General features: G+C 40.2%; 1 non-coding gene across 1 annotated transcript; it reads left to right on the top strand.

Moving 5' to 3' along the window:
- Nucleotides 1–8,247: 8,247 nt before the first annotated feature.
- LOC122648297 lies at nucleotides 8,248–8,351 on the top strand. Its single transcript, XR_006331056.1, has one exon. It is a non-coding gene; the product is annotated as a small nucleolar RNA R71 (small nucleolar RNA).
- The last annotated feature ends 6,024 nt before the right edge of the window (nucleotides 8,352–14,375 follow it).

Genomic DNA, 14,375 nt, shown 5'->3' with positions numbered 1-14,375 from the left:
AGTATTTTTTACCATACTTTCTTTTTCAGGCATTAAGGCAAAAGCTTTTTTTTCTTTCTCAACAACAAACTCTTTTTCTACTCCACTACTGTTCCCTGAATGACATGGTGGAGCATACACCAGACACCCAAATACTTGGTAGCTTCGCTTTTTTGTATATATCCATAAGACATTGAGACATTGATGCAAGAGTATTTTTTTTTTAGTTTCCTTCCAAGGAATTTCGATCAAGTCACCCTGCTTCATGAGGCACAGTGCCCTGTCTAGTCCGAAGGAATTCCACTTTCTTTTCTGTTCCTTGTTTTTTTTCATTCACTTCCACTTTCATGCCTTGCCTTGCCACAAACAAATTGGTCTCAACTACTAGCCAAAAGATCAAAGGGTCCATTAAACACATAGAGTAATCTAGCCATCAATTGAAATAGCACTCATATTTTCCAATTCAATCCCCATCACCGGATACAAACCAACCACTGTCCTTGAAAAGGGATTTTTTTATTATTTCGCATGCTAGGGCACCTAATTCCCTCTTTCTCTTATTTTGCAAATCGAAGAGACTTATGCACATAACCAAACCATCGCCACAATCAAAATTTACCAATTAAGCACAATATCCCCCCCACACTTAATTCATGCAGTGTCCTCAATGCATGCATAAAAGAAAGAATAAGGACAAGGGAGGAGATGAAGGGGCTTACCAGATATAATTAACAAAGAGGATCATGAATAGTGATGAGCTCTACAAAAAGTACTAGGAGCAGCAACAGAAATCTCAATCCATGGCCAGTAAATGGAGAAATAGCTTGGACCCTAAAACACTCGACCATGAATTTTAGTAAAACGAGAAATAATATAAAAGTTAAGCACAACTCGAGAAATATCCAATAGAAAAAACTGTCCTCATGGGACAGTGGAAAATGAAGGCACTAAAACTCAGGCCATAAATCCTTCCCTTCTCTCCCATTTGCAATGTAGAACACCTGTCATTCTTTGAAAAATCAACAAAAAACGGATCACAATAAGCATAAAAAGGATTATGAATAACCTCATCTAAATAATCATAAAAAATTAGAGGTTTACTCGAATCAATCCTAGCAATACAACTATCCGCCCTTTGCATAACTTGGTTTGCCAAATAAGAATCACGATAATATGCTTGGGGAGCATCATGACTAACTTTGTCCTCCTTGATAAAATCATCATACCTAGGAGGTTTGGATAAATCAACATACGGGACAATCATGGGAGAATCAAATATGAAGGGTTGAGGAATGGAGGTGGATAGGGGTCCAAGGGGCTCCAATGGTGGTTGGATGCTCCAGACCTCAGATAAGGTGGTATTATCAACACCTTCTAAATCCTCCATACAGTCCTGAAATTCCGAATCAAAATAAAAAAAGAAAGTCTCATCATATGGGAATTCCTGAAGCACATGTACCTCTTCATCCATATCAGGCTGCCTGCCCAACCTGAACACATTAAAATCCACAGAGGTATTGCCAGAAGAGAGCTTCATAAGACCATTTCTGCAATTGATCAAAGCATTACTGGTAGCAAGGAAAGGTCTACCCTATATGATTGGGATCTGGTCCTTGAAGTTGGCAGTAGGTTAGGTATCTAAAACAATAAAGTCCACAGGAAAAATAAATTCCCCAACCTTCAATAGGACATCCTCAATCATTCCCTTAGGAACTTTAACCGACCTATCTGCAAGTTGAAGAGTAATTCTAGTCGGTTTCAGTTCTCCCAATCCCAGTTGTTGGTAGACATGAAAGGGTAACAGGTTCACACTTGCACCAAGGTCCAATAGGGCATGATCAATAGTAGTGTTGCCTATAGTGCAAGAGATGGTGGGGCTTCCAGGGTCCTTATACTTGGCTGCTATTGGCTGTGTGATAAGAGAATTGATATTGGCAGCCAAGAATGCCTTTTTGGGCACATTGGTGGTCCGCTTTTGGGTGCATAAGTCTTTGAGGACTTTAGCATAAGTGGGGACCTGGGCTATAACATCCAGTAAAGGAATGTTCACCTGAACCTGTTTAAAAACATCCAAAATTTTTTCTACGGAAGGAGACTTCTTGCTAACCAACCTATTTGGGAAAGAGGCAGGTGGGGTATAAACTCTCTCAGGGGTGGTCCTTTTCTCTTTCTCAACAGAATCATCTTTGGTATCCTCAACCAAATCATCTGCAATCTCTTCAGGTTCATCAGACGAACCAGGAACAATAGGCACTTCAATGGCCTCATCAGAAGGGGGAGAATCAACAGGAGTATAAGATGGTAAAGACTGAGGTGTACTAGCCTGTTGATACTCACGGCCGCTCCTTAAAGCATATACAACATTAACCTGGCTAGAGGGCCCTTGAAGCTGTTGGCCTTGCACCGGGTTGAGTGGGGGGGGGGGGCTTGGGTACCTTGCTGAATAGGAACTTGATGCCTAGGATTTGGCTCAGGTTGGCTAGGTAACTTTTCTGTTTCCCTCTCATGTACGATGGTGACAAGCTGGGTGAGCTGTCTCTCTATATTATTTTGGCCTGTCATGAGAAAGGTTATCTTGTTGTCCATCTCATTCAGTTTTGTTGCCTCTCCTGTATTGGTAAACCCTGGGGGTTGCTGATAAGGTGCAAGGAGAGGAGGCCTAGCAGAATTAATAGAAGGTCCTAGATGAGGAGGGGGAAAGGGGTTAGGAGACATCCCTTGGTTTTGTGGTGCATAGTTGGGCCTTTGGAGACCAAGCTGGCCTTGATTGTGAAAGTTGGATGGGCCTGCTTGGTTTCCTTGATTCCAGGAGAAATTGGGGTGATTTCTCCATCCTGGATTGTAAGTATTGCTATATGGGTTATTTTGGTAAAGAGCACTTACATTCTCAGTGTTGGAATTGCCCACCAAGGTGTTGGGGCATTCCTCCAAAATATGTCCAGGTGTTTGGCACCAACTGCATATTGACACCTGGCTGACCTGGTTAACCGGTATAGACTCTTTTAGAACTATGGACTCCAACCTTTTTATGAGGCTGTCAAGTTTGGCCTCTTTTACTGTTGTACCCAAGGATTTAAGTCTCGGTGTGTATCGTATCGTCTCGGCCGATACGTCTCGGTATCGGTCGTGGTCGATACGATACAGGCCGAGACGTATCTTTTTTTAAAAAAAATGTAAATGTCTCGACTGTATCAAGACGTATCGACCGAGACGATACGTATCGATACAGCCGAGAGTTTTAAAAAAAAATTATTTTATTATATTTAAAAAACGATATGTATCGAGACGTATCGATACGTCTCGATATGTATCGATATGTATCGACCGATGCATACCGATACATATCGAGACGACTCGATACGTCTCGGTATGTATCGTTAACTTAAAAAACACCTAGCCATTTCATCATTTTCACCCAAAACTCGATTTCTAGCAGTCCAGGCGGAAAAAAGGTCTTCCCAGCTTTGAGAAACCCTTCCAAAAACACATTTAAACTTGTTTTTTGGGTAAGATTTCTTGAGGGCTTTCAATTCTTTGCCAAAAACGAACTTAGAGGAGCTGAAATCACATCATTTGGTGGATCTAACAGCCTACATTCGAATTCAAAAGCTGTTCTTGAAGGGTTAGGTAAGTTTTTTGAAAAAAACTTGAATCTTTTGCTTTAATCTTTGATTATTGGTATGTTTTTTGGTATGAATCAAAGAGAATATGTTAAACAAACATAGAAATTGCATTCTTTGTATGCATTTACAAAGATTTGGTTTCAAATCCATGTTTCTTTGACCATTTTTACCCAAAACCGAAAATTCCTTCTTTAAAATGGAATTTTTTTTTTTTTCTTCTTAACTTTAAAACAAATGGTAATGTTTATAAGATATGGAGTACATTATGTATAGATGTATGACATCCCAAGAAGATTATACATTTACCCTAAAATCTGTATTTTTTTTTTTTTGTGGGTATTTTCTGAATTTATAAAATACTTAAAAAAATGTAAAAAATCTGATTTTTCCATCTATACTCTTTCATTATAGTTTGATAAAATGTATAATTGGCTGAAATAGAATCAAAGACTTAGATTCATATATGTAGTACATTATGTCATTTTTTTTAATTATTTAAAAAATTAAATAATGTGTAACTAGTTGTAGAAAATATAAAAATGTTTAAATATTGTTTATGGCAACTTTGCTAGGTAGTAAATAAAAGAAGATGATGCAATGCATGACATGCATCATAATGTGTGTCTATACTTGTATAGTTGTATAAATAATAAATTATTGATGTGTGGATTTGAATATTGTTTAATATATATCTTATATAGTTATCTACTTTTGTTTGGTATTTAGGACGATGCTGTGACAACAAGACATTGGGTGGTCTTATTGTACCAAAATAAACAATAATAGATTGCATACACAGTGCAACTTCTGTGACACCCAACATCTTGGAGGTGGGGTAACTCGCCAAAAAGAGCACATGACAAGAGGATATGGAAATGTTTCCAAGTGTACACAGTGCCCTGTAGAGTTAAGCAGGGCAATGCGAAAACACCTTAGAGATTCCAAAAAAAATCCCAGCAAGCACATGATGATGTTGATGCATTGGTGAAAAATTTGATGGAAGATTTTGAAGATTATGAAGGATCGGATATGGAAGTAGAGGAGGACCCAGGGTTGGCATTGGCGATGAAACAATCAAGACATGAAGCAAAAGAGCAACAATGGAGAGCTGAGCAATTGATTAGAAGTCAATCAACTCGACCCAGCCAGGGCCCTGTAGATATTGGTGTTGGCTCCTCTTGTCGTCCATCTCTAAGTAAGGGTAAGCAGCCTGTTGGCCTTAGTAGAGCAACCAGTGTGAAGGGGATGTTTGACCGGTTTACAAAGAGTGGTAAGGGTAAGAGAAAGAAGAGCCCAGATATCAGAGACATGGATCCTAATGTCTATAGAGCAAGGGATGCTAGCCAACAGAGAATTGAAGAAAGTTTTCAACTCAAAACACTTAGTAAAAGGATAGGCAGAGCAATCTCCAGATGGTTCCACAGTTCTATGATTCTACCACATGAGGCCAAAGATCCCCACTTCAAGGCCATGATAAAGGAGATTCAGTGGTGTGGGAAAAATGTTAAGCCACCCACACCTCATGAGATTGCTGGGCCTTACTTGGATGATATTGTCCAAGAGGTGCATAAGTATGTAGAGAGGTTCAAGGAGAAGTGGCCACTATATGGAGTGACCATCATGTGTGATGGATGGAGTGGACCAACAAGATTATCCATCATCAATTTTCTTATCTACTGTGATGGAAGGACGATCTTTCACAAGTCGGTCAATGCATCTAGTGAAATCAAAGATGCCAACTACTTGTACAAGTTAATGGATGAAGTTGTGGAGGACATAGGAGAAGAAAATGTTGTCCAAGTAGTAACTGACAATGCAGCGAATTTCAAGAAAGCTGGTCAGTTGCTTATGTTAAAGAGGCAACATTTATTTTGGACACCATGTGCAGCTCATTGCATAGATTTGATGTTTAAGGACATAGGAGAATTGCCCAAGGTCCAAAAGTTGGTTGGTAATGCAAGGAAAATCACCAACTTTATTTACAACCATAGTTGGGTTTTGGCATTGATGAGGAGTTATACACAAGGGGATTTAGTAAGGCCTCAAGCAAGATTTGCAACAAATTACATTGCTATTGATAGCCTCATTTCCGAAAGCATGGGCTGCTACAGGATGTTCACCTCTCTTGAGTGGTTGACTAGCAATTATGCAAGGTCCGAAATTGGGAGATTTGTTCAAGATCTTGTTACCTCAAATTTTTGGGCTGCAATGGGCCGACTTTATAATGTTATGATGCCACTCTTTTTCACCTTCGAGAGGTTGATGGGGATAAAGAACAGACCATGGGTAAGATGGTAGATGCCATGGGATGTGTGAAGAGAAAAATACATGAGAATAATCCAACATCAAACAAGAAGTATTTGAAGATTATATCCGATCGATGGGAAAATATGTTGGTTTAAGATGTTCATTGGGCAGGTAATCTTATAAGTATATGACTTTGGTTTCATTTTAAACACTTAGTAATTAGTAAGTTACTATTTATTTATTTATTATTAGAATTTCTAGGTTTCTAACCATCCATTACAAACCATGTGCAGCATATTATTTGAATCCGGATATCCAATACTCCAATGATATAGGGTGTAGACCGGATCTATTGCGTGCCCTAAGGAATGTTGTAAACAGAATGGAGTCAGATGTAGCGAAGGCCACACTTGCCATGGATGAGGTTAGAACTAAATTAGTTGTATAAATGATTGAAACCAAGAATAGAGTGATTGGTGGAAGTGGAACTAATATATATATTTTTTAATACCTCTCTAGGCTAAGTATTTTCGGGAGGCCACTGTGGTTTTGCGATAGAATGGCTATCCATGCTAGGAGCACACAACGCCGAGTAAGTTAGGTTTACCTAATTTATTATATCATTTAAAATTTGTTTTAAGGTTTTGTCTTTTAATATTTCATTTATTATTGTGCATGATTGGTGGCTCAATTATGGGGGTACTAGTGCTCCACACTTAACCCGATTGCAATTTGAGTATTATCCCCGACGGCATCCTCTAGTGGTCTGCGAACGTAATCGAGTACATTTGGGTTGATACACACCAAACCCCAATCGTCTCGATTATTCGAGTTGGAGAAGCTAGTGTATATCCATTACAACATGAAGTCAAGCTTAAATATTTAGAGCTGGAAAGAGAAGGAGATGATGTAGATGTCAACCCAATCGACATCAACCACCTACTGACGATGAAGATCCAGAGAGCATGGATAGAAGATACCGATAAGGTATTGGTGATGGATCAATTAAGTGAGGATCGCCAGACAACCAAACCTGATCCAGTGATAGAGAGCATCATTCAATAGATGGATGAGGATGCAACACAGCCACCATCACAAGATCCTTGTCCTAATGTTGAAGAAAATGAAAGTAGCTCAAGAAGGTTTAGTCGGGAGGACGAGGTCGTCATCCGTATGAGGAACTCAACAACATGTTGATGATGAGGATGAAGACGACGATGGTGATGGTGATGGTGATGGGATGGTGGTGGTGGTTCTTCTGTTCTGCTGCCGATGATGATGATGATGATGATGATGACGATGATGATGATGGTAGTGGTGGTGGTGGCCATGGTGCTGGAGGTAGTGGTGGTGCTGGAGGTAGTGGTGGTGGCCATGGGCTTCACAACATCGTGCTGGGGTTCAGTTCACATGTGAGGCAGGATACACACATACTACCCAAGATATGGATCATGGTGCTGAGCCTGCTGGCCATAAGACTTACTCGCGGAAGCCGCATAAGGGCAAGTCCGCAGCGCTCCCACAATCCATATGATAGTGATGTGCTTATGAGTGGCGTGGAGTCACTTAGCATTAGTTCCGATTATCTTGGTGCTTCATCGTGCCATGGGCATTATGCATCGAGTTCTTCTTCAGGCTATGGACATGGGGCTTCGTAGGGTATGGAAGTTATGGATACGGAGAGAATCAAGCACAAGCACAACCTAGTCTTTGTCGTGACATTAGCCACTCCAGAGCGTACACACGATTCTACTATGAGTGGGAGAGTCACTACCATCGTATTTTGACTGGCTCGATATTGTGCTTATGTTCGGACGAGACACAACATCATCCTAGTCGCTCCTATTGTTAAAGACCCTTACAGACATGACTTTGATCCACCCCGACATTCTTCATGGCAATAGAGTGATTCTATATGTAAAGAATTTCATCATTTAATCTTTTATAACAATTTCAAAGTGCTGCACTTGTCTGGTTATTGATTATTCACAATTCTTAGTATATATGCATGATATATGACACAAATTGCTTGTTTATATTGTTTTTTGTGTCCAAAAGTGTATTTTCATGTGTATTTTGATCATTTTCATGCGTTTCTGCACCGATCGATACGTATCTCCGATACGATACGTCTCTTAAAATCGCCTGACCGATACGATACCCGATACCGAGACTTAAATCCTTGGTTGTATCCTCAATAAGATACCCCTTAGTGGTTCTTTCAGTCTCTTGGGATGATTCCCACTCCCTAGTCTTATCAGCCAAGTTGGTTAAGAATGTCTATGCATTATTCTCCTCAGAAAAAGAAGTCAAGCCTGTTGGACACATGGACTCCACAAGTTGCTTGGTCTGATAATCAATACCCTCATAAATAATTTGGCATAGCTGCTATAAGTCGAAACCATGGTGAGGGCATTCTTAGAGGTCCTTAAATCTTTCCATGAATTTAGAAAAGGACTCATTTGGTTTCTGCCTAAACTGGAGTATGTCACTTTTGAGTTTATTAGTCTTGTAAAGAGGGAAAAATTTTCTCAAGAAGACAATGGTAAACTGATCCCATGTGGTGATAGAATTAGTAGGCAGGCCATAGAGCCACTTCTTGGCCTGGTCTTTCAAGGCAAAGGATATAAACCTAAGTCTAACTGCATCATCAATCAGATTCTGGACCTTAATTAGAACACAAACCTCCTCAAATTCCCTAAGGAAGAGATATGCATCCTCATTAGCCATCCCATGAAAATGGGGTGGCATGCTGATGAAGTTGGTCTTGAGTTCATAGTTATTCCCTGTAACAACAGGCAGACTAATGCATGAGAGCTGTGCAGCCCTGGTAGGGTAGAACCTATCCTTAAGAGTCTTGGGTTGGTCACGCATGGTCAAAGGTGGTAGAGAAGGTGGTCTTCTAATAAGACGATTACTTGAATCACGAGTCCACACCTTAGCCACTTAAACAGATATGAGGTCTCCTTTAGAAAAATTAAAGAAAAATAAAACACTTAAAAAAAACTAGAAATAAGAGGGAGCCCAAGGTAGATAGTGCATCTCTATCCCTCAAAAAGTGAAACAATGGTTCAAAAGCTGTAAGGATGCCATATAGGTTGACAGCAAGGGAACCCGTATAGTCTTCTATAGCCACCTACGTGCGACTCCAATATGGATTCTGATGTAGAGTGGAGGTCTACTATACATTTATGTTTCCAACACTCTCACTATGTCGCTTTCCTGTTATCAAGAGTGGTCACCTCCAAAGATAAGTCACATGTCAATCTACCCAACCAAGTCAAGATGTAGCGTCATAGGTAACTTAATCCTATGAGGGACACCAAAAGATGGAGGGTTGAAGCATATGAAGGACTTTAGATTGGGCGCACACTAATTGAAACAGAAGAGAAACAAGAAGAGGTTTTCAAAAACTGAATTTTTTTTTTTTAGAAAAAGAAGAGAAAATAATAAACTAAAACACTTCGAACTACTTAAAAATCAGAAAAATAAAATGGACTATAATCTCCCCGGCAACGGCGCCAAAAACTTGTTTAAGTTAAAATAAAACCGCAAGCGTACGGGTCAATCATAGCTACGGGTCGAACACGAGGAGATATACGCCACTCTATTTAACTAATCTTAAAAGTAATGCAAAGTGAATCAAATTACTTAAATTACTAAATTAATGGTAATTAAACTAACGAATCCTAACTCACAAGCTTCTAACAAATTACGCATCTACGGGATTAAGTTGGCGTCCTAACACATGAACATCTAACCTATCAAACTAACGCAAATTGGGAGTAATTAAAAATAAAATCCTATACTACCAAGTTGTAAGTAATAAAAATGCAGCTACACATCCACATCCACATAAACAAAATAACCACATAAACAAAGTAACCCATAAGAAAAATAAAAGAAATAGAGGGAGAAGAAGAAGAAGGAGAAGAAGAGAATGAGATTGAGAGTTTAGAGAATGCAAACCTAGGTGTGCTTGAACCGGATTAATTGAAGAAGCTTGAATGAATACTTGCATGAACTTACCATGGCCTCCTCTTCTAAATCTCCAAGTCTTGTCATCAACATAGGAGCTTAGACTAGGAAGCTTTAAACTAAAACTATTACAACCATATTGAAGACATTAAAGCATAAACTAATCCTATTACAACCATTAACTAATCTTATGAAAGCAAAATTAAGAACTTGAAAGAGCTAATCTTATGAAATCAAACTAAGAACTAAAGCCAAAAATAGGAGAAGAAGAGAAAATTTCACTAAGTGAATGAACTAAAAACTGAATTAAAACTAAACTAAAACTAACTTAAAAATTGAACTAGAACTAACTTGTTACAACCCAAAGGGGAAGGGGTATTTATAGGGGGAAGAGAGGAGAAGAGAGAAGAGGGAAGTGTAGGAGAAATATTCCCTAAGAAAAGAGAATATTCTCTTCTCCTTCCTCCTTTACAATGCCTTGAATCCTAAGAAAAAAGAAAAAAATAGAAAAAAGAAGAAGAGAAGATTGTTTACATAGACCTTCTATTTTTAGAAAAGTAAATTTTCAATTCTAACAAGTGCTTCTTTTTCTTTGTAGATATCTTCTCCAAGCAATAAAATCAAAGCATCTTTAACTTTTCAACTTTCCATAGGTGAGAGAATATCTTTCAAAATAAATCTATCCCAAGAAGAATTCCAGAAGTGCCCTTGAGAAGTTGGAGGAGAGAGAGAGTAAGGGTGATGACTAGGATTCCTTCAAGAATAAATAAAATACCCATTCTGTCTTTCAGAAAACGTGGAGCATGGGGTGCTTATATAGGTCTCACCATTGTGTTCCTTGCGAAAAATCACCCAAAATAGACCCAAATTTCGTCCAATTTGGATTTCGGGAGGGAGCCCAAGATATCTCAAGTTGAAGTTGGACTGTCCAGAGCCCTCCAAATGGAATCTTTCGGGTACAAGAAATATAACTTCTGGTTATTCGTTAAGGCCCCTGGAATCCGAACTTTTGCTTCACTTTGTCCCCGGCCAACTGTCAATAATTACAAATAAACCCCTGTAGACCATTTTCTTGCTTCGTTATGGAAACGGCCGTAATTTCTTCGTTTCAACTCGGAATCAAGTGCCGTTTGAACCGTTGCGAAGTTGACTCGATGGGCTACGCATCCAAGCCATTAACACCTCTAAACTGCTTAAAAACATTTCCTTAGCATCATCTCCTCCATTTTCACAAGAATTCACCTAAACCCTGAAAGCACAAGAAAGCACATAGTAATTCTGTCCAATGTGGTAAAATGTATGCTTTATGCCCTAAGATTTCACACATAAATGTGCTTATCAAGAAGCAACAGAAGAAAATAAGTGAGGCAACTGTTTCCTCATTACAACAAAAGATGGGTGGCCAAGACGACGATGCCATAACATAACAGTCGCTACAGAACTACTATCATTACGGCCACACACATAAGACTGAGCTGTAGACACAAAAGGATAAAAAAGATAAAGGCCTTGCTCTTCACGTCCACTACCAATAATCCTCTTCATCACCAAATCCTGAAAAAGACGGTGAGAAGGGAAAAAGGTGACGCAGCAATTCAAAGATTTTATCAAGTGATTCACAGATAAAAGATTAACTGTAAGGTTAGGAACATGAAGTAAGAGAAATAGAGGAAGTGCAGGAATGCTACCCTTACCAGATATGGAGGATAGGGAGCTATCAGCTATTCTAACCTTATCCTTACCAGAGCAAATGGTATAGGAATCATAATTATGGGACGTCCCAGTCATATGGTCAGTGGCACCAGAATCAATGACCCAAGACTGGGCTGCAGTAGAGGCTGAATTAGAGACCTGTAAAGCGGAGGATGATGAGGAACTGGCTATAGAAGGTGTAGAAGATGTGCTAAGCTGTGATATGACCTGGCGAACCACTGTATCCATAAAGGCAGAGTCATCCTGTGTAGTATCTGCCTCAGTTATCACAGAGTGAGCTCGAGCTCCCCCTCTACGGCCACCACGACCACATGTGCCAGGAGGACGGCCATGAAGAGACCAACACCTATCCTTGGTGTGGCCAGTTCTCCCACAATGATCACATTTAAACCGGTCATGACCAACTCCACTAGCACCTACTGTCTCCACTGTATTGGCTACCTCTCGGTTAGGCCTTTGGCCTCTACCACCTCCACGGGTGTCTCGAGAAGAACTGGAGTTGAGGGCTGACCTCTCAATAGAAGATACAGAAGCTGGCTCCATAGCAACACGCCGAGTCTCCTCACTCTGTAAGTAACTACAGACCTCACTAAGAGATGGAAAGGGAGACTGGCCTAAGATCTGAAGCCTGATGGGCTCATGGTCAGGGTTCAGACCACCAAGTAAGGTAAAGACACGTTCTTTTCCAAGAGTCTGATATACCTTGGCCTCATCCTCTGGGTCCTTCAAGTGGAGATCCCTGTAGTGGTCATATTCTTCCAAAAGGCTAAGGAAGGCATTGTAGTACTCAGAAATGGTCCTATTACCCTGCCTCATGGAGTTAATCTTTTGGTGAAGCTGGTAGACCTTGGCAGAGTCACCCACTCGATCAAAAGTTTGTGCGACATTGTCCCAGATGGCCTTGGCAGTCTCCTTTCTTATAAACCTTCGCCCAATCTTAGGTGTTATAGAGAAGATCAGCCAGAATTGTCGGCCTCCCATTGGTCAAAACCAGGTGAACTAGGCTGTGGAGCCTTAATGGTACCAGTAATGTACCCAAGTTTTCGTTTGCTTCTTAGTGACAGCCTCACGGAGTGTGACCAATCCAAATAATTGGTGCCATCAAGTTTTACAAAGGAGATTTGTGTAGGCACACTCTCATAAACAACTGGAGGTGCAGTGGGAAGAGGCTGTGAGGTAGCCGAACCAAGTTCAGATGCAGATGTATCACCCATAGTGTATGGGAAAGAGCACTTGACCATAAACAGGTAACAACCAGCAAGGGGAGTGCACACTCAACCCAAGGAAATTATCCCAACACACAAAAGCAGAGCTGCCAGCTTAAAGACAAAGATTCCAGCACAACAAAGCTTCACTCCCACTCTTCAAGAGATAAAACAGCTTAAACAAGCCCCAATATTTCAAATGCAGATATTTATCATCACTTTTCAATCAAACAAGAGGTCCAATATACCCTAAATGCAAGAACAAGGAAAATGCAGCATTATCGGGTTTACCTGGGCAGAGAACAGAAGCACGAAACTGAGTAGAACTCAAAGAGGAGTCTCATCCGTCAAAGGAGAAGACGAAGACTATAACTAGGGTCCTTATACGATCCTAGTAGGCTGGTCCAACAGCCAAACCCATGCTGAAATGGATCTGATCCATGGATTCAACCTGCAACTGGCGGAAATCTGGGCAGAAGAGCAGATCCACAAAACTGAGCTCTGCTTGGACAGTACCTTCATTCATCAAGGAGGCACACTTGGAGCATATAAAGGACCCTTATACGATTCTATTGAGCTATTCCAAGCTCCAAAAACATGCCGAGAATGAGAGAAACATGGCCTTCATTCTTGAGCTGGCGGAAACCCTAACTGCTGCTTGGTTCACTTCAAAACAGCTTCAATGGAGCTCCAAAGTAGCTCAAGAATCATCCTCAATCACCTAAATAGGTTATAGAGAACCTACTTCATACCCCTTTTGCAAAGGATTTACATAGGAACCTCTTCTTTGAAGTCCCTTGAGTTCTAGGATCTCAAAGAGAGGGAAAAAAATGAGGAAAATAGAGATGATACGACTCTCAAACCTTTGGCTCTGATACCAAGGTGGATTTTAGTTAAGGATGTAGGTAAGAGAAGAGGAGGAAGATGGTGGAGGGGAAGAGAAGAAGAAGAGAGCAAGAGAATCAAAGAGTAATATTTCAGTTGTAATGGTTGTATGTGTGAGAGAGATCTCCACACATCTATATTACTTCAAAGTCATAAATGAAAGTATTACAACTCACTCCCTAGGGAGGTAAAAGGTTAAAAAGAAAAAAATACAGAATTACATAATAAGGTAACTAGTAACAAGACTAGTACCAGAACTACCCTTATAACAACTCTATACACATCTAACAGATTTTCCACTAAGATCTCGAGATCTGGAACTCATATAAAGGACCTAGATGGGCATTTTCCTATGTCAAATCGAGATCTCAGAGAGATCTCGCCGAGATCCCGAGATCTTGCCGAGATCCCGAGATCTCGGTGAGAAAGTATACTTTTGGGACTCGTAGGCCATCTCGACTCGGAAAATCGAAAAACCAAGAATCTCGGTGAGATCTCGCGAGATTTCGGACTATGTCTCGAATTTACGAACTATACGATAAGATGTTCACTTTCATCCAAGGAGATAAATCTTATCATTGAAGAACTTCAAATGCACTAACCCCTCACTACTGATCATGGAACTAAAACTCGCGAGATCTCGGTTTTTTTAAAGGCCGAGACGACATGGCAGCTGAGTTAAACAATTACAATATCTCGATCGAGTCGGCCCGACCCAAATGTCGACCCTTTTTTCCTTTAAAGA

Source organism: Telopea speciosissima, unplaced genomic scaffold, assembly GCF_018873765.1.
Source record: "Telopea speciosissima isolate NSW1024214 ecotype Mountain lineage unplaced genomic scaffold, Tspe_v1 Tspe_v1.0720, whole genome shotgun sequence".
In the NCBI taxonomy this organism is placed as follows: Eukaryota; Viridiplantae; Streptophyta; class Magnoliopsida; order Proteales; family Proteaceae; genus Telopea; species Telopea speciosissima.
Note: the sequence above shows the minus strand (reverse complement) of the source record. Positions and strands in the feature narration are given on the sequence as shown.